Source organism: Mustela nigripes, chromosome 1, assembly GCF_022355385.1.
Source record: "Mustela nigripes isolate SB6536 chromosome 1, MUSNIG.SB6536, whole genome shotgun sequence".
Taxonomy (NCBI): domain Eukaryota; kingdom Metazoa; phylum Chordata; class Mammalia; order Carnivora; family Mustelidae; genus Mustela; species Mustela nigripes.
Window position 1 is genome coordinate 213487753 of NC_081557.1, and position 27066 is coordinate 213514818.

The window sequence follows — 27066 nt, forward strand, 5'->3', positions numbered from 1 at the left end:
TGACTCTCAAACTCAAAGAGTGGGTTTGAATTCCACTAATGAACAAACACACTGCTTGGGAAATGATAGGCATCTAATAAGGAACTGACAAAAAAATGAATGACAAACAAATGAATAAACAAATGAATGAAAGAACCAGAATTAGAGATTATGAGTCCAAGACCCATGTTTTGCTCTCTAAAAGAAATGAGGTCAGGCCATTTTTATTCCCAGACATACTTCTACCTTTCTTATTTAAGAGACACTGAAGGATGAAGAGGAGTCTTTTAGTTGGTTAGGGATACCTTAACAAAGTACCACAGGTTGGATCCTTAAACAGCAGAAAGTTATTCTGGAGGCTGGAAGTCTGCAATAAAAGTGTCAACTAGATTGGTTTCTTCTGAGGCTTCTCCCCTTGGTTCGTTGATGGCCAGCTTCATCCTGTGTCTTCTCATGGTCTTCCCTCTGTGTCCTAAATTCCTCTTCTTATGATGCCACTCAGATTGGACTAGGGCCACCCTAATAACCTTATGTGAACATAATTACCTCTTTAAAGACCTTGAATCCAAATTCAGTCACATTCTGGGGTACTGGGGGTTAGGATTTCAATATACAAATTCTAAGGGAGCACCATTCAAGGAGTACCAGAGAAGATGGCTGTGAAGAAGATGGGCATCAGAAATCCCCACCCCATAATTTATCTCCTAGGAATCTTGATGGTTTTTTATCTGCTTCAAGAAAGTCCTACCCCTGAAGCATCCCAGCAATCACCAGTCTGAAACCCTTGCCCAGAGCCCAGATAGGAACATGGCTTTTCTCAGAACTATGCCCTACTATAATGTTCTTCATACCATACCGGTTGCATTAACTAATCACTGTATGATGTCTCTTTCTTTGAAAGAACTATAATTTAAATTCTTCTTGATATTCATTGGTCAACATATGTCAGGGTTAAGAGCTGAGTCTCTCAAATTAAATAGACACAGCTTTGAATCTCAACTTCTATACTTCTCAGTTGACAGCTATCAAATTCCCTCAGATTCTTCATTTTAATTATAATTATAATTATATATAAATATATATACCTATATGTAAATATATGCATTTCATTTATGTTATATAAGATATATTTTATAAGTTTTATTATATCAGATATAGTTTCTATATTACACACAAATACAAATATATATTATATATGTAAATGTGGTCATAATTACAGTTCCTATATCATGAATTATTGTGGATAATAATAAAGTAATCCATTTAAAAGTTACATAGATGAGAATTGTTATTTGAAAATGCTTTGAATATGTACTATGTTCTGTATAACAAGGATGTACAAATAAAGGCAGATTTCCTATCCCAAAGAACTCCATCATTTAAAAAGGAATTAGCCAAATCATTATGAGAAGTGCTATGAGAGAGGTAAGAATAAGCTACCAGGAGAACACAAAGGGTGAAAATTCACGTGGATTCAGAAGTCTCTCTGGAACAGACAACATTTTCTCTCAGCCTTAAAAGAAGATAGTGAAAGAGAAGAATATTGAAGAACTTTAGAGGCACAGGGAACAGTGTATGCAAATCCATACAGGCATGAGGACCTGGCCTTTGCAAGGAATCAAAACCGGTCTGCATGCTGAGAAGATAAAGCGTGGGGGGAGATGAAACCAGAGGTGGAGAGTGAAGGGGAACAGATCTTGAATTTCTGCAGTGGGCTGGGTCTGCCTTCAAAGGGAATGATTCATGTGGGAAACTAGGTCAGAGCTGTTTCTGAAGAGGGCGAGGATTAATGGTGATCTATGTGTTACTGTTCTTGTAAAAAAAAAAAAAAAATTAATAGTATGACTGTCTTTCTGTAGGTCTGATGCGTGCTCCCAGCTTGGTCTTTCATTTAATTGCCTGCAAAAGACACGAGCACCAACATGATCTGCCTCCACCTTGTTTGTGAGTCATGATGGGAATTCTGAGTAACAGTCCTTGTCACTACGAAACCTCACCTAAGATTAGGCATAGGGAGAGACATGATGGAAACTGCTGGTGCCAACACCCTTTGTCAGCTATATCTTCCCTCCTTTTTGTCTTCTTTTCTTTCTTTCTTCTTCCCCTATTGTTTCATCTTGCCTTTCAGTCATTGGGTCATTCCTTGGACCTTCTCAAAAGCCTTTCATTAGCCTTTCCAATGTAACTTTGAAACTAACAAAAGTTTCCTACTGCTCATGAGAAGCTGAGAGTCAGAACCAACAGAGACTTTCATCAGCTTCTGTGTGTTAATTTTGCAACTGTCCTGTCATTGCCATTTTTTTAATAGATGAGGAAACTGGTTTTCAAAGATATCAAATGCTTTGCACTCCACTATCCATGTTCACCTCTTCCTTACTAGACAACTTTATCTTTCCAGTCTACTGGCATCTGGGTGGGTCATGACAAGTTCTTGCCAATGGATAGCAGTTGTAACAATGTGTTATCTCCAGCCCAAAATGTTAGATGGTGTAGGCCTTCTCTTACTTGCTTTATCTTCATCACTTCCCAAGATTCAGAGGAAGACACCAAGACTCTTGGAGAAGGCAAAGAAATCCATGAAGAAAGGCCACTGATACCCAAATGACTGCATAGCAAAGAACTCCAACCTCATCAATCTTCCTTAATCCACCACCAGACTACATGGGACCACAATATGAGCAAGCAATAAAACTTTACTCTTTTATGCCACTGAGATTTAGGGATTATTTAATACCACTTAGCTGACACTGACTAATACATAGCTGGGGCAAGATTTGTGTCAATCAACTAATATATGTGTAACACCTTCTATGAAAATGTAGCACCAGTGCACTTTAAAGAATTGTATATAACTTCGAAGTGAGTGATGTAGAGAATGTATAGTGGACTAGGGCTTAGGGAGATGGCTGCACACAGCCGTCCCAAAATAGGAGTTTTGAGTAGGTAGAACTTGAATGGTATCTTCAACCACACACAAAGCAAACGTTTTTATAGTAACCAAGACCCTGCCTCTGGAGCCAGAGATACCAGATTCAATTCTAGATTTACTCTTTACCAATTGAATGACTTTGTGGGCTCTAAGCCTCAATTTTCCCAACTGTAAAATTGGGCAAATAATACGTTTCTCCCTAGATTATTGGTTATTATGAGGATTAAATGAAGTAATGAGTGTCAAGTAAACATAATTGGCCCTTGCTGAAAGATCATGATTTTCACTATTATCAGTGTTATAAATATAAGGGCAACTTTAGGTTCTCACTGGCTTAGACACAACTAAATTAAGTAGTTACCTTGACCATAAGTATTTTTTTTTCTGCTCTTAGATAGTGGCATAGATGTTTGTTCTTATTTTCTCTAAGAATAATCAAAGTCTGAATCTAAAGTTTATTACTTAAAGGATTCCATGTACTTTTGGCCTCACCTAATTCCTGCTTCTTAGATCTTAGCTTATTTCATTCAAAAAAACCATTCTCTCAAGAACAGGCTTGGCCAAGAATATATTTGTGTCTTCTGGCATGTACATTGTTATGCAAATTATCATTTTATTCTGTCATTTAGGTTTATAAGATATTACAACTGACTAGGAATTTGGAGGGTGTCAGATCCATCCTACTACTTTCCATTTACAGAGGAAGAAACTGAGGCCCAAAAATCAGTGGGCCATAGATGTCAATATACATGTTATTTCTCTCCTCTTCCCCCAAATTTTAGGGACTCTGGCAACTTAACTAAATGGTCTTAGTCTCACCCACAAGTTCAATACAACCTCCATTAATCAAATCATGTGGGAAATGAAGAATTAAATAGCCTATCAAATTTTCCATAAGTGAATTAACAGAGAACATGTTACATATGCATATATGTATTTTTTTTCCCTAAAATACACTAGTTCCTTTTTCTTTACTTAGTTCAGACAGTCTGGTGAACAGAATCAAATGTCTGTTTGGTCAGCAGTGAAAGAGACATCTTGTTCACTTTGCAATGAAGAAGATGGTTCTATAATCGTCATGGAAGGTTATTTTTACAGTTAACTTTTATAATTGTAATTTCCTCCCTGACATAGATGAGAAAACTAAAGCCCACAGCTCTTGAATGACTTCCTTTAGATCATAGAACTTGAAGTAGAGACAATGACACGGACATCAAGCTCAGTTGCTTCCTTTCTAGGCTTACAGACCACATTTCCCAGCTGCCCCTGTAGGCAGGTTTGACATAAGATGGGGTTCTGGAGAATAGAATGCAAATGGATCATAGAGTGTTGCTCCTTGCCCTGGTTGATGAACATCTCCCACATGTCTCCTCCATTCTTTCTTCCTTTTCAGTTGGTTAGAATGACGATGATTCCCAGTATGAAGCTGGAGACCATGAATTGAAGATGATGAGACCAGAAACGGAAAGGAACCTGGGTCCTTGAAGCACTGCATGGCAGACAACCACCTGTGGATAGGTATACTCATGTTGGGCTATCAATAATGAGATATAGTCTATTATGTTTGATCCATTATGTATTTTGGAGTTTGTTTGCTAAAACAGCTAGTGTTTCCTTAATCAACATATAGTTTAACAATTGCAGAATCAGAAATACCTACTATGAGGCAGGTGCTGAGGCAGTGGTAAAAGATATGAACATGGTTCTTTTTTTTTTTTTAATTCTATTTACAATTGAAATCATATGGTATAAGTTTTTCTCAGTATGACTTACTTCACTTAGCATAACTTCTTCCACATTCATCCAGGCTGGCATGATCTCATCTTTTTTTAAGAAAGACTTTTGGCATTTATTTGAGAGAGGTAGCAGGAAGAAGGGGAGAGGAAAAGAATCTTAAGCAGACTCCGAACTGAGCACAGAGCCCCATGTGGGGTTCAAACTCACGACCCTGAGACCACAGCCCAAGCCAAAACTAAGAGCTGGATGCTTAATCAGCTGAGCCACCTATGTTCCCTGATTGCATCTTTTTTTTTATGGCTGCACAGTATTTCATTGTATAGATACCACATCTTCCTTATCCAGTCCTCTTTCAATAGACATGTGGTGGGGTCTTAGGCAAAATGGGTGACACAGGCTTCCAGTTAATGAATAAGTCACAGAACTAAACAGCACAGTATACTGAATACAGCCAATGGTATTATAATAGTGATGTATTAGGACAGATGGTGGCTACACTTGTGGTGAATATAGTATAATGTATAAACGTGTTGAATCACTATATTGCACACTTGAAACTAATGTAACATTATGTGTCAACTATGCCTAATTTTTTAAAGAAAAAAATCAAAAACTAAAAAAAAAAAAGATGAACATAAATGAAAACAGATGGGAACTTGAGAAGCTTTACAGCTCATGGGAACCTGGGATATGGGCAACAATTATGTAATACAACATGCAAATTAAAATATATATGCGCAGAAAAATAAACGTGAAAAGACATAGGAATTAAGAGAACAAATAAGTGGTGTTCTTGTGCAGTGAGGGACAACTTTCAGGAGGAGGACGGGTAGCATGCAGAAATGGAATTCTCATCAGGAAATAAAGGAATGAAAACAAGGAAAAGCATAGCACAGTGAGCTGTTCAGTGGGATGGAGACAACATACTCGAACAAATGCAATGGTAGGAAAGAGCCTCATCATGAAAGACACTAAATGCCAGACTAATGAGCTGGAGCATCATTTATGTGTTTGGCTAAGGGCTGTCACCAACATCTGTTGGTTGAAAATCTTAAGTGAATAGCTGGTAAGGCCCTCAGAGTTTGATGACCATTTATGGGGATGGTTTATCACCCCTTGGAACTCACACCAGAAAGTTTTTGTTTCTGAGAGCTGGTCTCCTAGGACTTAAGTAGACAAAGAAGATCAGAAATTGTTTGGTGGGGCGAAAGAGGGGGAGGGAAGAAAGAGCATCCAGAATCAGTCCACCCTGGCCAGGCTCCAGACTCTGAACAAGGGTGAAGATAAAATGATCCAAAGACCTTTTAGATCCTGTTCCATTTAGGCCTTATTCAGTGGAAGTATGTCGACAGCTTTCTTTTTTTTTTTTTTTTTCCCCTTAGAAATACACATAGGTTGGCATTGGGTGTCATGGCAGAGAAGACCATGCTGGGGAAACCATGTGCTTTGAAATCAGGTCACTTAGAAAAAAATTCTTGCAAAGTAAAGGCTTAAACGAAGCTGGCAATTTAGGTACTTTTCACAGTCTGACTTACTGGTTCTTCTTTTGACTAAAAACTAGGAAAGGCACTTTCTGAGTACATACCTTTTTAAAGTTCGTTTGAGGGTCTCTTTCATTATTTTTATAGTGCACACATAGATCTCAAGCTGTAAGTGTCCTTTTTATCACTGTAGCTAGAAGCAAAAAAGCCATCCAGCTGCTCAGTCTGTTTGTGCCAAATCATGTCTTTTCTCAACACAATTCTCCTCCATCAAGATATCCCAGATGTATAGAAGGGTAAAGCAGGAAAGAGATAGTGATAGCTCTGAATTTTAACTTTTTATTTATTTTTTAAAGATTTTATTTATTTATTTGAGAGAATGAGAGCATGAGAGTGGAGAGGTCAGAGGGAGAGCAAACTCCCCGTGAGCAGGGAGCTCAATGCAGGACTCGATCCCAGGACTCCAGGATCATGACCTGAGCCGAACGCAGTTGCTTAACCAACTGAGCCACCCAGGCGCCCCTGAATTTTAACTTTTTAAAAAAATATATGTATCAGTTTGGTGTCAGATCCTTGTTGGCTAGAGCAGACACTTCCCTCATCCCCAAGTCATGTTAAATTTCCCTATAGGAGTGTCAGTCCAAAGTGTCAATTGTCAGAGAACAGGCACTGGCATCATGTCATGTTTATGTAGAAGGGAGAGAAGGAAAAAGAACAGCTAACATTTATTTCACATATCCTACCTCCCATGTGCTTTATATTCATTATTTTATCATCAAAAGCACCCTATAATAGAGGAGTCCTTTCTCCCAACTTCCACCGAACAGAGAAGCAACGTTTAGTGAACTTAAGGGACTTGTTCAAAGACATATGATTGTATAGAACAGAGACAAAAGCAAGTTTGTCCTGGCTTGAGCATTTGCCATTAAGTTGCTTATAACAGAGAATGCAGTCCAACTGCAGAGGTTTCATGAAGTGCTCTAAGAAGATAAACCAGCCATATATGTGTAAATGCTATGTAGCACAGTGTCAATCATCCATAAATATTGAGTAAAACTAATGCAAAGTAATACTAAAATGAGATTACTTTAAGATTGTACCTAGGAAAGGTTAGATTTGAAGAGATTTAAGCCTGCCCATTTACAGATACAATTAATTTTTAAAGGGCATCATTACAATATGAGTATTACAATATGGAATAGTATAATATTTTGCTATGAAATCTACTGTCATGCTCTTTTCTTAATGCATTTATTTCAAAAGATACTCACCCAAGCTTGTTGCCTTTAAGTCTGAATAACCCTAATTAAATATTATCCTTGACAGATTTATGCACAAAGCTGGTCCCTCTTAGATACACTCACATATACATTCACCCAATGCTTACTGAATACCTCCCAGGTTTTAGAATCAAGATGCTAGAGCTTTGTTTTCCAGAAATTTATGGTCTCACAGGAGAAAAACACAATCGTGAAATAGCATAGCAAGTGCTATGATAGAGATTCTGTGCAAGGCATGGGATCAGGACAGGGGCACCTATGTCACTCAGAAGAGGCCTCATAGAAATGAAGACACCCAGCAAACAAACCTCTGAAGGAGAAGGAGGAGAGAGCAAGGTGGACAGGCTAAGTAGGGCATCACAGATCAAGGCAAAAGTGTGTTCAAAGGCTCAGGGAAGTGACAAAACATTTGGGGTCTTTCCTGGTTTATTGGAGAGTGGCAGAAGATGAAGCTGGACAAGTAAACAGGAGAGAGACCAAAAAGGTGAGCTTCGAATGCCTTGGGGTCCACTAGATACATTAATCCTTGCCTTCTTTTTTCTACATTTTAAAAATTGCATATTTAGCCTTGCTCTTTCCTTCAAAGCACTTTCTTGCTACTCCCTTTACAGCCATTTGGGCTCATTCTCACATGGGTCGTTACTGGGGACTCAGATCTTTACTTGCTTAATCCTCTACCATGTGGAAAGCAAAAGAGGGTCTTCAGTCCGTCTCACAAAATAGACATGACAATGAACGTTGGAGGCCCTACTTTTCTCCTAAATCCTTCATAATAAAGACATTTCATCAAATGCTAAAGAAATGCCAGCATTCTGAAAGTACTTGGTGACTCCTGAAGATGCTGTATGCTAAGTAACCTTGGCCGTTGGCTAAGGAACATCAAAAACAACATCCTTCTAGAGAAACACTAGAAAACCAAGTGATCGCCACTTCACACAGTCCTGTCAGAAACCAAGAATTAAGGCCGGACACTGTCAAGGTCATTTCAGATCCTAGAATTCTGCTTCTCTGATGATAATGATAATAAAAATAGCACCTTTTTGTGTGACTTGCACAATTTTCAGAGCTCACCTACCTCTAAACTCCTCAAAAGAGCTGATGGGTAAGGCAGGACTGGTAGGACCACAGGTGCTCCCACGCAGACCTCATGGTGAGATGACACTTCAAATGTACATGTGAGATACCAAACAATGCATGATCCATCCTTCTCTGGTACTGAATGATGGTTTCATAGAGAGCAGAGCTGACCTCCACATTTCTGAACTTAAAATTTGAGAATAATCCAAGGATATCTTATTATTCTTGTATAATCTATTACTTGTATTTGTTTATAAAGGCACTTAAAGTTTAGATTTTTAGCTTATTTCTATAATGGAGAAAGTTATTTTAAATTTTGCTCTTTTCCTCAATATACCTGAAATTTTCCTCTTGTTTGCACTAAACTTACCTTTTTGTAAATGTAAGCAGTATTCCATAATTAATGTGATATCACATTAATAAAGAGAATATGTTTCAGAGACATACTCATTTGAAAGAAACATAATAATCAGAGGCAGAGATGATGTAGAAAACTTGGTGGAAATCTTTGAAAAACAATAGATAGACGCAAGAATTAGAAATCATACACGTGTGTGAGCTAGGGGAAAAGAAGAGGGCAGGATTTAGGTAAAGGTATCCTTTCCCAAAGTGAATTCTGTGGAACCCACTCTGCCACATGTTTCTCAGAAGAAAATTGAGCTCTTATGGTCAAATAAGTTGAATATATCACTTCTGAGGGTATGCATATTAGCCCAATAAGTCTGCTGAGTCCCTGCAGTAGAAAAACTTGCAAAACTTTATTTAATTCAGAGTTTTTCTAAAATTTTTTAACACAGATACTTGTTTTTCCCATAGATAACTCTGCACTTGGGTTCCATGAAATAAACTTTGAGAAATGAAGCTTTAAAGTTAAGGAAAGTGAGAGAGAGGCTGACCTACATTTTTGGCAGAAAAGGAGACCTACCAACACTCCTATCAAATACAAAAAGGTATTTTGCAATGTCCTTCTCAGAAGGTCTTTTAAAAATAATCATGGTGAGGTATTTGGGGAGAGGTGTACTGACCCTTACAACTCACCTTGAAATGTATTAAAAACAAGCTGAAATGATGGATGGACAGAGGGATAGATAGTGACAAAATAAGTATAATAGGAGGCCAATGTCTTATCCATTAGATGACTGGGGCTTCTGACAAAATAAGTATAATAAAACTCTAAAATAATATTCTATAATATAAATATAATTGTAGCATCTAGGTGGTAGGCACATTAGCTACTCATTGCAATTCTTTTTCTTTCTTTTTACTTTTCTGAGTGAAAAATTTTTTATATAACATGTTGAGAAGAAAAAGAGTACCTATCCAATATATACCAACACTTGCACAAAGTATGACCTAGAATGAGGTGGAAAGATTTGTTGAGTTTGTTTTCAACTTTCCATCATAGTTCCCATCTTTTGACCACATACCAAGGACTATACCAGACACTTTACAGGCATATTTTATACCATTTAATGTTCAAAGCAAATGAAAAGGAAGTTTGGGGATCTCCATTTTAATGAGGAGACAAGTAAGACCCCATGGGTAAGTAAGACTCATGACAAAATTCACTCTGGTGAAGCCACGTTTTCATGCCCTGTGTATATGGTGTCTACATTATCATTCCCTTCTTCCCATCTCCCTGTTCACTCAGGAAAACAGCACAATGCCTGGGGGGTAGTTTCTGGCTCTTTCCCCACTCTTCAGCCTTATTCTATAGTTAAGTTATTTTATAGGTCACAGGCAAGTAGCAAAGTAGAGGGGAGAAGCAGAAAAGTAGAGGTGAATTATCTACCCAAGAAAGAGTCAAGATTTACTGCAAGGAGGGGGGCAAAGAACAAGGAGAAGAAGCAAAGATAAAAGCCTGCGGGGTACATGTGTAGATCATGGTGGAGGACAGGGAGATGAGGGAGGAAGAGAAGAAGATTTTGAGACAGTTTGAGGAAGTAGATGAGAACAGGAGAAATAAAAAGGAGGGATTCAAAAGCATGCTGTGATGAGATTCTCTTTAATATTCTTTGAGAGGCATGGAATAGATTGACGTTAATTTTATGTCTTTGTTTTCTAGATTGTATTTCTTTGACTATAATATTTATTTTTTAAAAAGATTTATTTATCTGTTTATCTATTTGAGAGAGAGAGAGAGAGCATGAGTGGGAGGGACAGAGGGGGAGAGAGAGAGAGAGAATGAATCTCAAGCAGACTCCACACCTAGCACAGAGCCAGTGCAGGCCTTGATCTCATGACCCTGAGAGCACAATCTGAGTCAAAATGAACAGTCAGAGGCTGAGCCAACTGCACCACCCATGAACCCCATCTGTGACATTTCGTTTTAAAAATGTGTAGAGGAAGGAGATCATTGTTGCTGTATCAACCTCAGAGGAGGCATAATTCACATTGACCCATTGCATCTGTGACCATGTGACTTTTTCATCACATGGAGGGGAATTGCTGGATTGGACCCTGGGATGGGTGAGTGTTGGCAAAGTACTGGCGACAATATGGGACAGACATCCTCCTTCTCTTCTTCTAACTTTTGGACTCAGGTAAGTAAGCTAACCACTCAACATAATCACACCAGTCAAATGGTCTTAACTGTGGAGATCTTTGGCTAATGGTATTCTTAGAGTCAATAAAATGTCATGAAGTGTTACCTGAAATTGGTAATTCAAACCTCTAGTACCAGGGAAGAGATGCCTGACTTAAGCCCCCAAACAAGATCAGTCTTGGACTTGCTTTCTGGATCCTTCAGCCCTATAGCCACCACCCCCTACCCCAAAACTGATAGAGTCTTAGTCTTTAGCCCAGCTATTGAAAGGCCATGATTTTAGGTCTTTATATTGAGCTAGGAATTTAGAACTGTATGCTTAATTTTCTCCTCCTTTAAGCTATCCACTTGCATCCAAAGAAACTGCTCACTCACAGAGTGTTAGAATTTCTTAGTCCAGGTTCTATGGTACTACCCCCGAGGTCCCCACACCTCGCCTTCACTAGTCACTTTATTACAATTGACCATGTATGGTAACTGGATCAATTGTTTTGCCACTGGTCCAGCCAGCAGAGTCCCACCCCTGAAGCTGGATTTTCACACTCCATGACAAAGAAGGAAACATCATTTCATCCATTTCCAAGAGCCTGATGCTACAACCATGCCAATTTTGGTCCTGATGAATGCATCATCAGAGTTCTTTATCACAAGACAGTGATGCTGAATAATCTAAGCAGAAAACAAACTTATCAAAAGCATATTAGTTGATAGTGGGGAGGCTGTGCCTGCGTGGGCAGGAGGTACAATGGGAAATCTCTGTACCTTCTGCTCAATTTTTCTATGAACCTAAGACTGCTCTTAAAAAGGTAGTCTTAATTAAAGAAAAAAAAAAGTACATTGGATAACACAGGCTTTCTAGAGAATGCAGGAAACCAGACTCTGAACTGGTCCCCAAGCTGCCATTGCCTCTGGATAGACACTGGATGCTACTCCTAGAACCTCTAGTACACCACCTCTGTAAGGTAATTTTAGTTGTTGTTAGTGTCACTAACTAATGGCCAGAAGGCAGTTAAATATGGCCTCTGATTTTGAAGGCCATTAGCTTCCCATTCAAAGTCAGGGGACAATTCTGAATGAAGGAGCCTAAGTCATTTGTTGCCTTAGAGGTTTCCCCAGAAGTAGACTCTGAGATAAAGATTAATAGACAAGTAATGTATTTTAAAAGAGCTTAATAATATCTGTTCTATTATGAGAAAATACAGTATATTATGTAATGATAAAATAATCTCATACAGAGTTAATTCTTGCATTTGGGAGTCTGTATAATGGAGTAGAAAACTTTGCAACTGGAACATCCTCAGTTTAACTAGCTATATTTAAGTAGGATAGCCAGGAAAGAGAAAGAGGAAAGAAAGAAGAAAGAAGAAAGGAGAAGAAAGAAAGAAAGAAAGATAGAGAGAGAGAGAGAGAAAGAAAGAAAGAAAGGAAGGAAGGAAGGAAGGAAGAAAGGAAGGAAGGAAGGAAAGAAAGGAGGAAAGAAAGAAATAGAGAGAGGAAGGGGACAAGGAAGGAGGAAAAGAAAAGGAAGGAAGGAAGAGAGAATGAGATTGGGAGGGAAAGAAGAAAGAAAAGGAAGGAAGGGAAGAAAGGAAGTAAGGAAGGAAGGCAGGCAGGCAGGCAGAAGGGAGGGAGGGAGGGAGGAAAATGCAGAACACCCAGTTAAAGTTGTATTTCAGGTAAATAACAAGTTCTTTCACAATGCTAAGTATGTTCCAAATATTACATGGAACATACCTGTCCTAAAAGTTGTTCATCGTTTATAGGACATTTAAATTTAACAGGGCCTTCTGTAATTTGTTTGCTAAATCTGGCAACCCTGTATTTGAGTCACTTGACTTCTCTGATCTGACTTCCTGTCTGTGAAATGACCTCCTCTTCCATTAGACCACACGAGACCCTCAGTGAGCAGCTGTGATTCAGATTTTCTAGGACAGTTTACTCCTAACACAACAAAATAGGAGACAAGATATCTTGAAAACTCAAGAGTGAAGGTGTTTCTGTATTTTCTTCCTTTTGTGAAACCTGATCCAAATTGTTTCATTATCTGATGGAAGCCTGTAAGAGGTGAGCCAGTTTGGTGGCTCAATGCATTGTCTGAGTTACAGCTGACTGCCTCCCCAGCTGGTCGGCACACGTTATTCCCAGTGCTCAGCCAGGCTCCTGGCTTGCAACAGGCAGCTGACAGCAAGATTGGGCGGCTCAGTCCCTACATTTTTCCCAATAGCTCCTCTTCCCCTTGCCTCATGAATTCTGTTCATGAAGTTAAAAAAAAAAAAAAATCACAACCTTCACTTTATTGAGCAGCTGCTTCTCTGGGACTAATCTCTCACTACAGGGAAACCCACAAAAAGTGATGCTGAGACAATGTTTCACATCATCACCACAGAACTCTGATTTTTTAGGTTAGAGAATAAATTGTTAGGCTTATTAGTTTTCAAAATGTTTCAGTTCTGTCATTTCTAGGGATCTTTCGAAGGAAGGGGGAAGCAATACCATGTTCTTGGTCTGTGATCTTGAAATCCTCTTCCTTACAGCAGAGTTTATGAAAAGCTTTCTGCAGGCTCTCAGTCATGCTGGTAACCGGAGGCTGGGCACGGTACAGTCTGCATCTGTCCCCAAACCAGCTTTGATCCACGGCACCCTGGAGCTGACCTATCAAGGTTGAGTGGCTGGCCATTGGCAGAGCTGGGAGCAGAGTCTGCCTCTCCCCACTGCTCCCTGCTGCCCATAGGGATACAAGACACTCAGTGAAGTCTATCTCCCTGTTCTGATCTGTTCCAGTATTGGTCTGGGTCTTTCCCCCAGGACTCCTACGTGATAAGGTGAGGGCCTGGGCTCGGTATGAAAATATGGCTCAGATTTCCCAAGGAAGTTAAGCTCACAGCTCCTGGGAGGAGCCTTGCACAGGAGTTAGTTATTTGCCGGGGGTGTTGATTCCTAAATTCTATTTCATCAGTCCATGTGTCAATGAATGATTGAGCCCTGTCTCAATTTGGAGCACCTAGGATCGACCCAAAGACAAGGATATGTGTGAAAATGATTGCTTGGCTCTCCTGTTGAGGGGCACGATTGATTGACAGTCCCAGGCTCTGCCCTTCTGGATCCAGCTCCTCATCAGTGACGGGGGTGAGGGGGCACACTTCTCATGGGCTAGCAACTGAACATTGTGAGGTTCAACACAGACCCTTTGCTGTGTGACACGGGATTCCTCAATGGACTGACTTCCGCTCAAGGACCCTCCATCTGTGTGGTCAGAACTGTCTCAGAACTGCACTGCAGGCCTGGAATCTTCCTAGCCAGAACGACTTCCACCCTCTCCTTCCAGGGTGGGGGACAGGGGGCTCTGTATCTCTATGTGAAGACTCCCCCTGCCTACTCTGTTCCTCCTCTTTTTCCAGACAAGCATTTTCCCTCAGTAACGCCCTCGTTCATTTGAAGCTGTCTTGCCATTTGCTCCTCTTCGGAGGATCCCAGCACAGAGGCCATCCCAGGAAGCATGAGACAGACAGGGAAGGAGAGTTGGAGAAGAGGGGAGGACAATGGAGGGCGTTGACACAGCTACCACAGCTATTGTAGGCAATTGGAGGACACTAAGCCCTGCCCAGAACCTTCCAGAAACCTGTGTGCGGCTCATTTCAGAATTAGACTTACAAGGGGACAAGGGAAAGAAACCTAGAAGAATATGTATTCACAGCTCTCCCTGCCTCAAGTGGGGGTGGGGAGGGCCCCTCCAAGGACATTAAGTGTCTTGCAGTTAGTACTTCCAGATCCCTGGGTTGCCTCTTAGGGGTGACTCTGGGACTAGGCCAAGCAATATGATTCAAGCTCTTAATCACTAAACTATGTTTCTTAAACTTCTTACCAACATGCTATCCATTCGTTACTTTTTTCTCAGTCTATATTGGGAACAATTGGGCAATAAACATCTTTATTACTAAAATGTTCCATATTGGTAAAGTGAAAAATCTATCTGCTAGCTGTCAGAAGGCCCAGCTACTTGCCAGCTATGTGAGCTTGGGTAAAAGACTTAACCTCTCTGTGCTTCGATTTCTTTATCCATCAAAAGAAGATGATAGTCACAGAATTATTTTGAGAATCTTTGGCATCCATGTATGTGAAGGAGCTTTATAAACTGTAAAGGGCTATCCAAATGAAATGGATTATGCTTCTTGAATAACCTCAGACTTTCTCCCTGCTTCCTTGCTCTGTCCTGTTTCTGAAACAAACGCATACATTGTCTTATCTGGCCTTCCCTTGTCCCTACCTCCACCATGTTATAGGAGACCTCCTCTGATTACAAAACTGGTTTCACAATCTCAACAGTACAGGATGTTTCGTTCTATTCCAACATAGCTTAGATAACAGGGCTTTAAGAGTTTGCAATTCATCCTTCATTGATCAATGTTCTTGACTGTTACACGCTTGCCTGAACCCTGTTGTAACGCCAGAGGCTTAAGAACAATGAATGGCTTCATGTCTCTCTCATGTCACTTAGGAGGCTATTTCTTAACCCCCTCTTCCTAAGGAGGTCCCTAAATCTTTCTTCATCATTCCCCTCCTTCAGACCCTGCTGAAAACGAAGGCCTCTCTCCTTAGGAAAAAAAAAATAAAAGTGAAAACATATCAACTTGTATACACATGCGCGCGCGCGCGCACACACACACACACACACGCTCATTAAGTACAATTTTGCAGGGGTTTACAGGCCCCTGAACCCCACAGACTGCAGCTCTGGGGTAAAATGTCTGGTCTTTGCTGTCAGCTGAATGGAGTTTTAAATATCTGTTGTACCTGAAGTGTCTAACCATGACGTTCACCCACAGCATGTGCTCAGTATGGGAAGAAACACACCTTTTCCAGAAACAGTACAAAGACCTGGGAAACGTTCAGGGAGAGACTGAGGCCAAGCAGCTTAAAGCAGAGATTTTAGGAGAAAGAGGTTTGTTTCCTACGCTGGAAGAGGCTGGTGTTTGTTCTCCCTCTGCTGGCCTGTGGTTAACACACACTCTTTGTTTTGATTCAGTTATGGTCCTGGGCAAAGCCCACAGAGACAAAGGTGGGAGATGGGGAGTTAGGGGGGTTCATGGGTTAGTTCTGAACCAGAGAATATACCGGAAAAGCTAAGGACAGGGCAGTATGTTTGGCTCTTTGTTTGTCTGCCTTTGATTATAAGTGTAACTGCATTTGCTGAGTAAATCCTTTCTGGGCATCTGCTATGCAGAAGCATTGCGACACAACATGAAGGAGGCACAGGCTGACCCACAAACACTGGGTACAATCACCAAAGGTTTGACTTTGCTTTCTGGCTTACAGTTTCAGTTGAACTCAGAGTGCACAGGTTTACAGTACATGGGGAAATGGCGAAGAGGAAGGGCTTTGAGCTCTGACTCAGCTCTGCCCTTACTAATGGAATGATTGCTCCCCTGGAGCTTGAGCAGTCTGTGCCTCAGTTTGCTCATCCAGAAAATGGTCTCTCGTAGTCCCTACCTCATAGCATTGTTATGAGGATTAAGTAGTATGTTGGATGTATAGTGGAAGGTCTAGGAATAAAAAGAACTTAATAAGTGGTAGCTATTAACATTGTTTTTCTTCTAATATAAGAATAGTATTTTACATCTTTGTAATAGAGCTTGAAGTAGAGGCAGAGGCTCATAGAGGGAGAGTGGAAAAAAAGGAAACAAGATGAAAACAGAGAGGGAGATAAACCATAAGAGACTCTTAATCTCAGGAAGCAAACTGAGGGTTGCTGGAGTGGAGGGGTGTGAGAGGGATGGGGTGGCTGGGTGATAGACACTGGGGAGGGGATGTGTTATGGTGAGTGCTGTGAATTGTGCAAGACTGATGAATCACAGACCTGTATCCCTGAAATAAATAATACATTATATGTTAATTTTTTAAAAAGAATAGCTTTTTGGACCTTCCTAGGTGGCTCAGTCAGGTGTCTGACTCTTGATCTCAGCTCAGATCATGATCTCAGGGCTGTGAGATCAAGCCATCCATTGAGCTCTGTCCAAATTGTGGAGCCTGCTTAAGATTCTTTCTCCCTCTCCCTCTGACCCCAATCCCTACTTGTGCTCCCTCTCCCTCTATCGAAAATAAATAAATAAATAATAAATAAATAAATATATATTATTTTAAAAGTCTTCATTTTTTTTAAGATTTTATTGATTTATGAGAGAAAGAGAGCACAAGAAGGGGGAGCAGCAGGCAGAGGGAGAAGCAGGCTCCCTGGAGCAAGGAGCCCAAAGCTGGACTCGATCCATGGATCCTGGGATCATAATCTGAGCCAAAGGTGGATGTTTAACCAACTGAGCCACCCAGTCATCCCAAAAATCTTTATTATTTCTAAAAGTCCACAATAATGCTTGTTATGTGAGGCCAAACCTTTTGAAACTTGCTAGTATTCAGTCAGTTTGACCAACAAAGCTAGGGAATTTTCATATGGTTCAACCTAAGAGAAGCACTGGAAAACTCAGTTTGAAAAGCAGAAATCATTCATAGCACCACCACCCATAGATACACACTTGGGTGTATGTGTCCATCCTCTTGTACATGTGTAAATAAATAATGCTGATTGCAAGTAGGGGTGCAATCCTGATCAGAGCAGGTTTTCAAAAGCATAGTCTGACTAGTGAAGGAGGGGTCAAAATGTCTCCAGAGGGCACCACAGTAATGGGCAGAGCACATAGGCAGTAGTAGAGGGTGGAAGAATGAGGGGGCTCTGCTAACATCCATTCCACTGGAGGGAGACTTCTGGCTGCTCTGTTTCTGTAGGAATCCTCCACAGCACTGGCCAGGCGGTCTGCCTGTCCCTCCAGTTGCCCCTCCCAAAGGCAGAGTGCTGACTCAACGGGTACACTTGGCCCTGGCCAGTAAGAGATGTGGTGTGACCTTGACGAGAGATTTCATTGGCTCCTTAAGATGAGATGAATTGTTGCTTTGACTTTATAATTTCCCAACCACTTTGGATAACCAGGGTTTCTGCTAAAGCACAACTACTTACTAGAGTAAAACTATGGTAGACTTAAACCCACCATATCCTTTCTTTGTGCCAAGATTTTTGCCAGTATCAACAACTCGCACTATTTTTAGAATGGGGACATAGCTGTCTGGCTGTGAACAGCCTGATAAGACTTAGCAAGACATAGCAAGAGTTTTTCAAGAGTACCGCTACTCCTGCTCAGGGGGCAAGGGGAGCTGGATCCCAAAGGCTCTGTCTCTCAGTCTTCCAGCCCTGGGCTGAAGAAACTCTCACCCACTAATGAAGATGTAAGTTAACAACTGGGCTGTCACTTCCCACAGACACTCACTTGGTTCCCACCATTCCAAGCTGATGAGAGTGACTAACCTGCACAAAAGCCCTGGGCCCTAATTCTGACCCTGCTGCTCACTGGCACTGTAACATGGATCAAGTCATTCATCCTCCCTAACTTGTGGTTTCCCAAAGGAAAAACTGGGGGCTTTGAATTGGGTGATCTCTAAGTTTCCTTCTATTCTAGTTTTCAAGGTCTCTCCATACTTAATTGGAATCCTTTCTCTTCTGCTCAGTGAGTCTATGAGCCAGGAAGTGGTAAGAATCCAAAGTCCAAGGATAAAACAGAAATTATGAGAGTTTATTTCATTCATTAAGCACACTATTGAGAGAATGAAGTGGCAAGCAAGATTGCAATTCATATATCTGACAAAGAACATATACCTAACATATATAAAGAACTCCTATAAATCCATGAGCAAAAAGACAAACCAACAGAAAAAAAAAGATATTTTAACTAAAAGGATTATTCAATTAGTTGATAAATATATGAAAATGTACTCAAAATTTATTAGTCCTCAAGGAAATACAAATTAAAACCACAAAGAGATACTCCTACACACATACCAGAATGGCTGACATTAAAGATACCAAGGAAGCCAAGCATTGAAAATGTTCTGGAGCAACTGAGATTCCATACACAATAGACAGTAGAATAGTGGTAGAGCATTTTGGAAAATGATTTGGTATGATCTATGAAAGCTGAACACATGTATAATTTATGATGAAGTAATTTCTTTCTTTAGGAGTATACTCAGCAGAAATGCATATATGTTTCTCTCAAAAGACTTGTGCAGGAAATCAGCACTTTCTAAAGGAGCCTAAAACTGGAAACCACCCAAATATCTATCAACTGAAGAATGGATAAATAAATGTGGCATATTTATACAACTGAATTCTAAACAGCAATGAGAATGAACACATTACTGCTAAACACAACTTGGATGAATTTCAATATGTAATGTTGAGCAAAAGAAGCCAAAACAAAAGAATACACACTGTATTATTTCATTCACCTAAATAGCCAAAACTAACCTCTACTTTTAGAAGTCAAGGTAGTTGTTTCCCTTGGGGGTAGGTTATGACTGGAAAGGGATATAAGGGTTTTCCAAGATGCTGGTAGTATTCTGTTTCTTAATCCAAGGATTAATTACAGAGATGTGTTCAGTTCATAAAAATTCAGAGATCTGTGCACTTGCAATATGTTTAATTTTGGGGGTGTATATGTTACATTAACAAAGTTTTTAAGTAAAAAAATAAAGGTTATAAATTCCATTATATTTTTGGTATTCTTTCTCTAACACCACCATCAGAGGCCTTTTAAAAACTATTCTAGCTTCTGTTGATCATTCTCTTTCCCAAACTTACCCTGTACCATATAATCCAACATTAAATAATGTGCTATTTTTTCATGGTTCTCTGATTATTTCCCTTCCTTTAATCTTGACTGTCAACTGCATTATGAATTCTAGAACATGGAAGTTATGCTTTTTACTTTCAGACTCAGGCAGAAAGTAAAGAATATCAAATTTGCCAATCCATTTCTCAAATGCCATTATTAATGGACCAATATTCCCATGCCATACAACTGTCCTCAACCCTCACCTTTTTTATACTTCTACAGTGTTTATAAACCTGTCAGTTCAGCCTACACCAGAATGTCCCATTTTTAACATGTACATAATAATCTGCCCCCTTTTCTCTAGATCACTCTGACTTCACTGCTTCAATTCTGCACAAATTCAGGTGATGATCCATGCTGGATATTGTGAGATGACCCAGGCATGCTGAGATCATGAGACTGAGTCCCCAGCCCCAAGAGCTCCATGAATGGCTAGGGAAGACAGACTCAGAAATGGAAAATGTCTGATTCTATTAAATATATGGAAGTAAAGAGGACAGGTACCCAACCCAGCCACAGGTGATTCAGAGAATGCTTCCAGAGGAGGGAGTCATCTTAGAATTGAGTTCTCAAGAATAAGTATAATGGGGCCAGGTGAAGAGAGTAGAGATTCCTTTTAGGAAGAGGAAAGAGTGAGTAATACCACAGAATCATGAAACAGCAGAGTGTTTATATTTATGAGTATGCATGTGCATGTGTGTCTATGTATGTAAGGAGTGGGGGATGGGGGGTGGGGTTTTTACAGCCAGATGTGGGTATCTCTGGATTCTAAATGGAAGGTCAGGGAAGGCAAAAATTTGCACTGACAGTATATGAACTAAAGAGTTAGATAGGAGTTAATTAAGGGGCTTTAAATGCTAAGCTGAGATGCTCTGACCTACTAATGTAAAACAAGGGTTAATATACTGTAGCTGGGAACCAAATCTGACTTTCTGCTTTGTTTGTAAATAAAGTTTTATTGGAACTCAGCCACATCCATTCCTTTATGTATTATCTATGGCTGCTGTTGCACAACAATGGCAAAGTTGAATAGCTGCTTCAGAGACCATACAGCTCAGGCTGTGATGACACCAGTGTAGAAGATGATGAGCCACAAAGGGGTTCTAAGCAGAGAGAGGCTAGAGATGACACACTATGTGTAATAGGGAGATCATACCGACATAGCCTTTGGGCTTGTTGTGAAATGGAGAAAACTTATTTTGTTTAAATGCTACAGAAGCATAATGGAAGACCTTCTTGAACCAGATACTGTATTTTCTGAGCAAAGGACTCTAATGAGCTCTTCTCCATACCTGTGACAAGTGACAGACACAAGTTATATGATCACAGATGCAATTCCACTAACATGGAATCCATCAACCTTGGGGTACTAGTAGTTCTCCAACATGTAGGTTTAGGTCAGGAAACTAAAAGCACTACACCTATTTTTGTTGTTGTTGTTCATAAACCAATTGTTATAAAATCTTAGCAATCATATAAATAGAAATGAAAATAATATATTTATTATTTGTACCCTTGAGCTAGACAAACATTACTACAACAACCCTGGCTGGGCTGACCAACTTCAGGGTTCTCCCTATGAAGACTGGCTTCTGAATATTTGCTTTTTCAAAGAAGCAGAAACAGAGTAAGACAGAGAAAGACAGACTGAGCTCCTTCTCCAGGCACACAAATCAGGTAAGTCACTGCTCCGTCCTTGGAAATCCCTCTACACTGAGAGCCTAGAAATCACTCTAATGGAGCTCCTTCCTTCAAGGAAGAAAGATGTTGTTCCATCACCAACACTCTCGTGTTAGTTTTCCACTGAAGAACTATGTCTTTCAGTGATGTGCTGATGTTAGACTCTCATAGGATTATCTCTTCTGAGGCATTGGGCCAGACTATCCCCTGAGGTTCCTGCTGTTACTAGTCCTGGGAAGATACAGATACTGACAAGAGAGACAGGTCCAGGCACAGTCTCAGACTAGGCGAGGATTGGTTTGGCCCATAACCTGAAGTGCAAATATGCTGGTGTGTTTGTGGAGGTCAGGTATGTGGAAGCTAGGCCACCAGACAGGAAAGGAAGTGACCTCAGAAGAGACCCCAGGGAAAGAATGAGCCAGTTGGGAAGAGTTAGAAGTTATAACCTCTCCCCGCCCTCCATGCACATCCCTTCCACTATCTCTGAAACTTAAGAGCAATCCTGTTCCACTACCTAATCCTAGTTGTTTTTCCTGTGCCTCATGTGGAGTAATGAAAGGAAGAACAATGCCAGTGTTCTCTGAGGCCAAGATGGTGGAAAGAATAATACCTATTAGCAAGCACTATTTCCAGAAGACAGGCCATCCCATCAGCAGTTAGAAGCAAAGAAAGAAGCATTGCGACACAATAGGAAGCTAGGAGCAGAAGAACCCAGGATTCATGTTTCTGAGCATGCAAGTCAACTTGCACCTCTCAGATATATCCAGGGACACTTTGAGAAAAACTGCTTCCCAGGAATCACATCAGTGTGACACAAACTGTCGTAATGTGGGCATGAAGGTAAATGAGGTGTTATTTTGAAGTCAAGGGCAAAACATGCAAAACACTTAGCCCATTTTCCAGCTCATAATAAGTAATAACTTCTCAAACAACAAGACCTCTTGTCATTTTTATTGCTGTATTATCACAATCATTACATCTTGGCTTTCATTTCCCTAGGGTGACTGATGGATAGATCACTGTGACTTCAGAGCTAGTTCGGGATCCCCAGCCAAGCACTTGACAAGTATTTGTGGAGAGGGAACGTTCCTGGTTGTGCTTTAAGGACTGTAGGGATTTGACTTGGTAGAAAAAAGCAGGAGTCTTCAAAATCTGGGTCAAGGCTGCCAGAAGTGGGGCTTTCTTGCGGGAAGCTTGGCAACAGCCACTGCATGCAAAGACTCTGGGGAGCTGGGACTCAGGAGAGAGGGAAGAGAAGCAGGAAGTTTATACAAGGTGATTTTGTGGAAGATCAAACCTGACATATTTGTAGGACCTGTATAAAAAATGCAAAACAGCCATCTCTTTTAAGAACCATCTTTGAAACTGCAATAAATTCTCCCTGACAGAAACTCAGTCAAGTTCAGCATGTAATCTCCTGCTGTCAAGAAGAGTAATGCCAAGAGGTATATGTTCCTCTACCCTAAAAAAAAAAATAAAAAATAAAAAATAAATAATAATAATAATAAATAAATCAGAGGTTGCTGGCCTGGGAAGATGGAAGTTAACTTGCCAAAGCTGCTTTTCAAGGCTCTGCTTGTTCACCTTGTGGAATCTCCTTTTCATTTGTCTTGTGAACAATGAATCCCTTTAGGGAGAGCCTTTTTGACCAGTTCTTTCTAGCACCACATCTCCCACAAAGTAGGAGTGAGAGGATCTGGAATTACATACACTGGGGCTTCAATGCTGACTTCACCAGTTATTATTAGCTATGTGGTCTTCAGCAAGTTGCTTTCCAAATCCAAGCTTCTATCACCTCACCTGGAAAGGAGTCAGAGTAGTACCCACCTTGCAAGTCTTGTTGTGAGGAACAAGTGAAATAAGGCATATTAAGGGCTTACACTACAAGTTGGCATTCAGTACATGCTCAGTAAGTATGAGCTACTATTGCCATCATCATCACCATCATCATCTTCTTCTTCATTGTTATTCTCTGTCATCTCCAGGTATATCACTTTTTTCTCCGGTGTGTCTTCCAACTTCAATGGCAGAGTCTTAAGGAGATCAAAGTAATGTTTTGTGGAGAGTTAATCTGAGATGGAGAAACCAAATGGGCTTTCATCAGCTTTTCCCCTTCTGCTATTTTATCCTGAGCAGTTCTGGTGTGTGTGTGTGTGTGTGTGTGTGTGTGTGTGTGTGTGTGTTGTCCCCTTCTCATTTTATTTTTAAAAGTCTATTCTAATTCAACAAATATCCATGGAGAGCTACTATGGACAAAAATATCCCAAGTATGTACCATTTTTTTTTAAAGAAGGTGAGAGAAAAGGAGAGAGGAGGGAAGGAGAGAGAGAGACTCTCAAGCAATCTCCATACCTGGTGCAGAGCCAGACACAGGGCTCGATCTCACAACACTGAGATCATGACCTGAGCAAAAATCAAAAGTTGGGCTCTAAACTGACTGACCCAGATATCCCCCCAAATATCTACAAATTTTAAAGATAAAATAATCTTTCTAGTCTGCTTTCTTCTTCCATCAGCTGCTCATTTATCTGGTCATCTTCACAGCTAAACTCCACACACAAAAAAAAATTTATGTGTGTGTGTGTGTGTGTATATATATATATATGTGTGTGTGTGTGTGTGTGTGTGTGTATATATACATATGTGTATATATATATATATACACACACACACATATATACACACACATATATATGTACATATATATGTACTCTTTCAATTGCAGTCATCTCTTATCCCTGCTCCCTTTCTTTAGCCTTGTGATCAGACTTGTTTTCCCACCGTCACTGAGACAAACACTCATCAAACCCAGCAGCGACATCTGTGTTCCTAAATTCACTGGCCATATTTCCCTCCTGTGGCACCTGGCTTCACAGGAGCATTCAGTGGAGTTGACCCTCCCTTGGTGTAAAACACCAGTTTCTTCTGGGGTCCACGTGCTCCAGTTCTTCCTACCATGGAATTAACTGTGTCTTTTCGGTGTTCTTTGCTGTTTTCATCCCAGTCGCTTTAAATGCTCCAAGGCATTTCCAAAGCCTCTTCCCTTCTCTATCTATACTATCCCTAAATGAGCTCATCTGGTCCAATGACTGTAAACCACATCTATACAACTTTGAACTCCAAATTTTATCTAAATATTTAACTTCTCCTCCTGATACACACATTAACTCCTATTAAATGTCATCTCTTCTTGAATATATGTTATTCTTTAGTATGCCAAAGGAGAAATTTAACCATGTCACACCCTTATTTAAAATCCACCAAAGGTCTTCAAGATTTGGCCCCAACTCATTCTCCAAGCCTCATCTCTCAACATATTCAGAACCTTCTTACCCCTAATAGTCACCCTATGCTTTATGACTAATGGAGTACCTCCAAAAGATCGAGCTATTTTAAACTTCCTGAACATTTTTCTCATGTGTTTCCCTTTTTCTAGTATATGGTTTCTCCCCCTTCTTTATCAATATCTTACTGATTAATAAAGACACAACTTAGGCAATATTTGGTCATCTAGCCAGCCTCAAATGCCCCTCTTTCAACTCCCATGGTTTCATGTATACTTACCTGTATTGTAGTTTCTCTTTACCTATCAATCTTACTTAGCTTAGGCTGATATAACTGATACCACAAACCAAGCACCTTAAATAACAAACTTACTTCTCACAGTTCTGGAGGCTGGAAGTTCAAGATCAAGGTGCCAGCCAATCCAGTGTCTCATGAGAACCCTCTTTTTGGTTAGCAGTCAGTCATGACCTTGCTGTGTCCTCACATGACTGAGAGAGAGAAGAGAAGCAAACTCTTTCATATTTCTTCTTATCAGAGTGGTAATTCCATCAGGAAGAGCTCTACCCTCACGATCTAATTATACCCAAGGCCTCATCTCCAAATACCATCACATTGGGAATTAGGATTTCAAAATATGAATGGAAGGGAAGGAGGACACAAATATTCAGTCCACAGTACTATATCTTTCCCTCTCCAGGATCTAGCACCTAAAGAATAAGGTCTGTATCCTTCAAACACATAGTCCCAGCACCTGGCATAGTGTCTTGCAAACAACAGTATCTGTATCAGCAGCAACAGTTGTCATTTACTAACAGCATAATATGTATCAGGCATTGAACTAAGTATTCAGAGGAATTCTACTGTTGGGGAGAAAGTTTCTTCATCATTCTTGCTATTTCCTTCCATATGGAGGGAACTACTAGGATAGTACTTCTATCCTTCCCTTCCCAGGGAAGACAGAATGATTTTTCTGATTGGAGAGTTTAGAAGGAAAATTTTGGCATTTGTAGTTTACCTCCATCTTCTTTGGTTTCTTGTAAGAGAGCATTTGCAATGAGCGGAAATGAGCATTTATTTGCCTCTCCATGCAAAAAACACCCCTGTGACTGGAGAAATCGGTCTTCCTCATCCTGGAGGGTCATTCTATGAACCTATTTTTTCTTGATTTTCCAAAATCATTTTTGTCAGGTTTTTTAAGTCATATATTGGCCTCTGTCTAATAACTCATAATTATTTCTCATTTGGTTCAGAGTCCAGCTAGGGGAAGTGGAGGTTATTTATTGGGGACTCGCTCAAAGATTCCAACAGCTATGATGTCTTCCATATTATTTTGCCACAACAGGTTCTCAATAAACGTTGGTTGAACTCAAAGAAAGTGTCTAATATATGGATGAGTCAAGATAGGATAGATTATGTCTTGGCATCAGATTAACTATGAAGTCACATATACACTAGTTCATTTCTTGCTCATGGCACATGTCTGATACAGCTTAGTGGGAGATTTTTTTTCCCAGAGACTTTCAAGAACCCAATCTTGTGGAATCACCATCATGTTATGATTATGATATCTTAGTATGTGACTTCAGGACCTCTTGACAACAACAACAAAAAGAAGTGTTTGGACACTGCTTCTACCTAGAAGTGACATTTTCATTCACAACCAAGTCATGTGGCTATGTTCTAACTACAAGGAAGACTCAGAAGTGTAGCAGAGCACACAGGATATGTAACAAGGCTAACTGTGCCACGGGGTACTTGAATGTCATGGAGCCCAATGTTTGGAGAGATGGAACTCTCAACTGGACTTGACAGTGAATGGAACTGAACCTTGTGTGCAATGAGGCTGACAGGCAGATCAGAAATGATACATAGAAATGGTCAGGCAGGTGGAACTGGAGGCTGCCCTACTCGCTTCTCAAACCAAAATCTTGGCTTCCTTATTTATAAAATGGAGAAAATATTTACTACTTCATAGGAGGTTATGAAGATAAAACCAGAAAAAATAGAGTGCCAAGCACAGTGCCCCAAATTACTCCTCAGAAAGAAAGCTCTATTTTCAAGGGTTTACAAGGTCTCTCCTCTTATAGGAGTCCTTCTCATTACTTTATCTGGAACAAAGCAGAACTATTTGTCAAGATACATTAACGTGTCATGTACTCAATTAATGCTCATTTTAAAAATGATGGAGATCACCTGAAAGCACTGGATTTTTAAAAGGAAGAAAAGGAATTTAACAGATTTAGTCATTATTTCCGGGGAGGAGGTATGATTTTCCAGATGGAAGCACAAGTCAAACAATTCCATTAAAGATAATTTTAAAAATACATTTGAATAAGAATAAAAACCAGTGCATGCTATA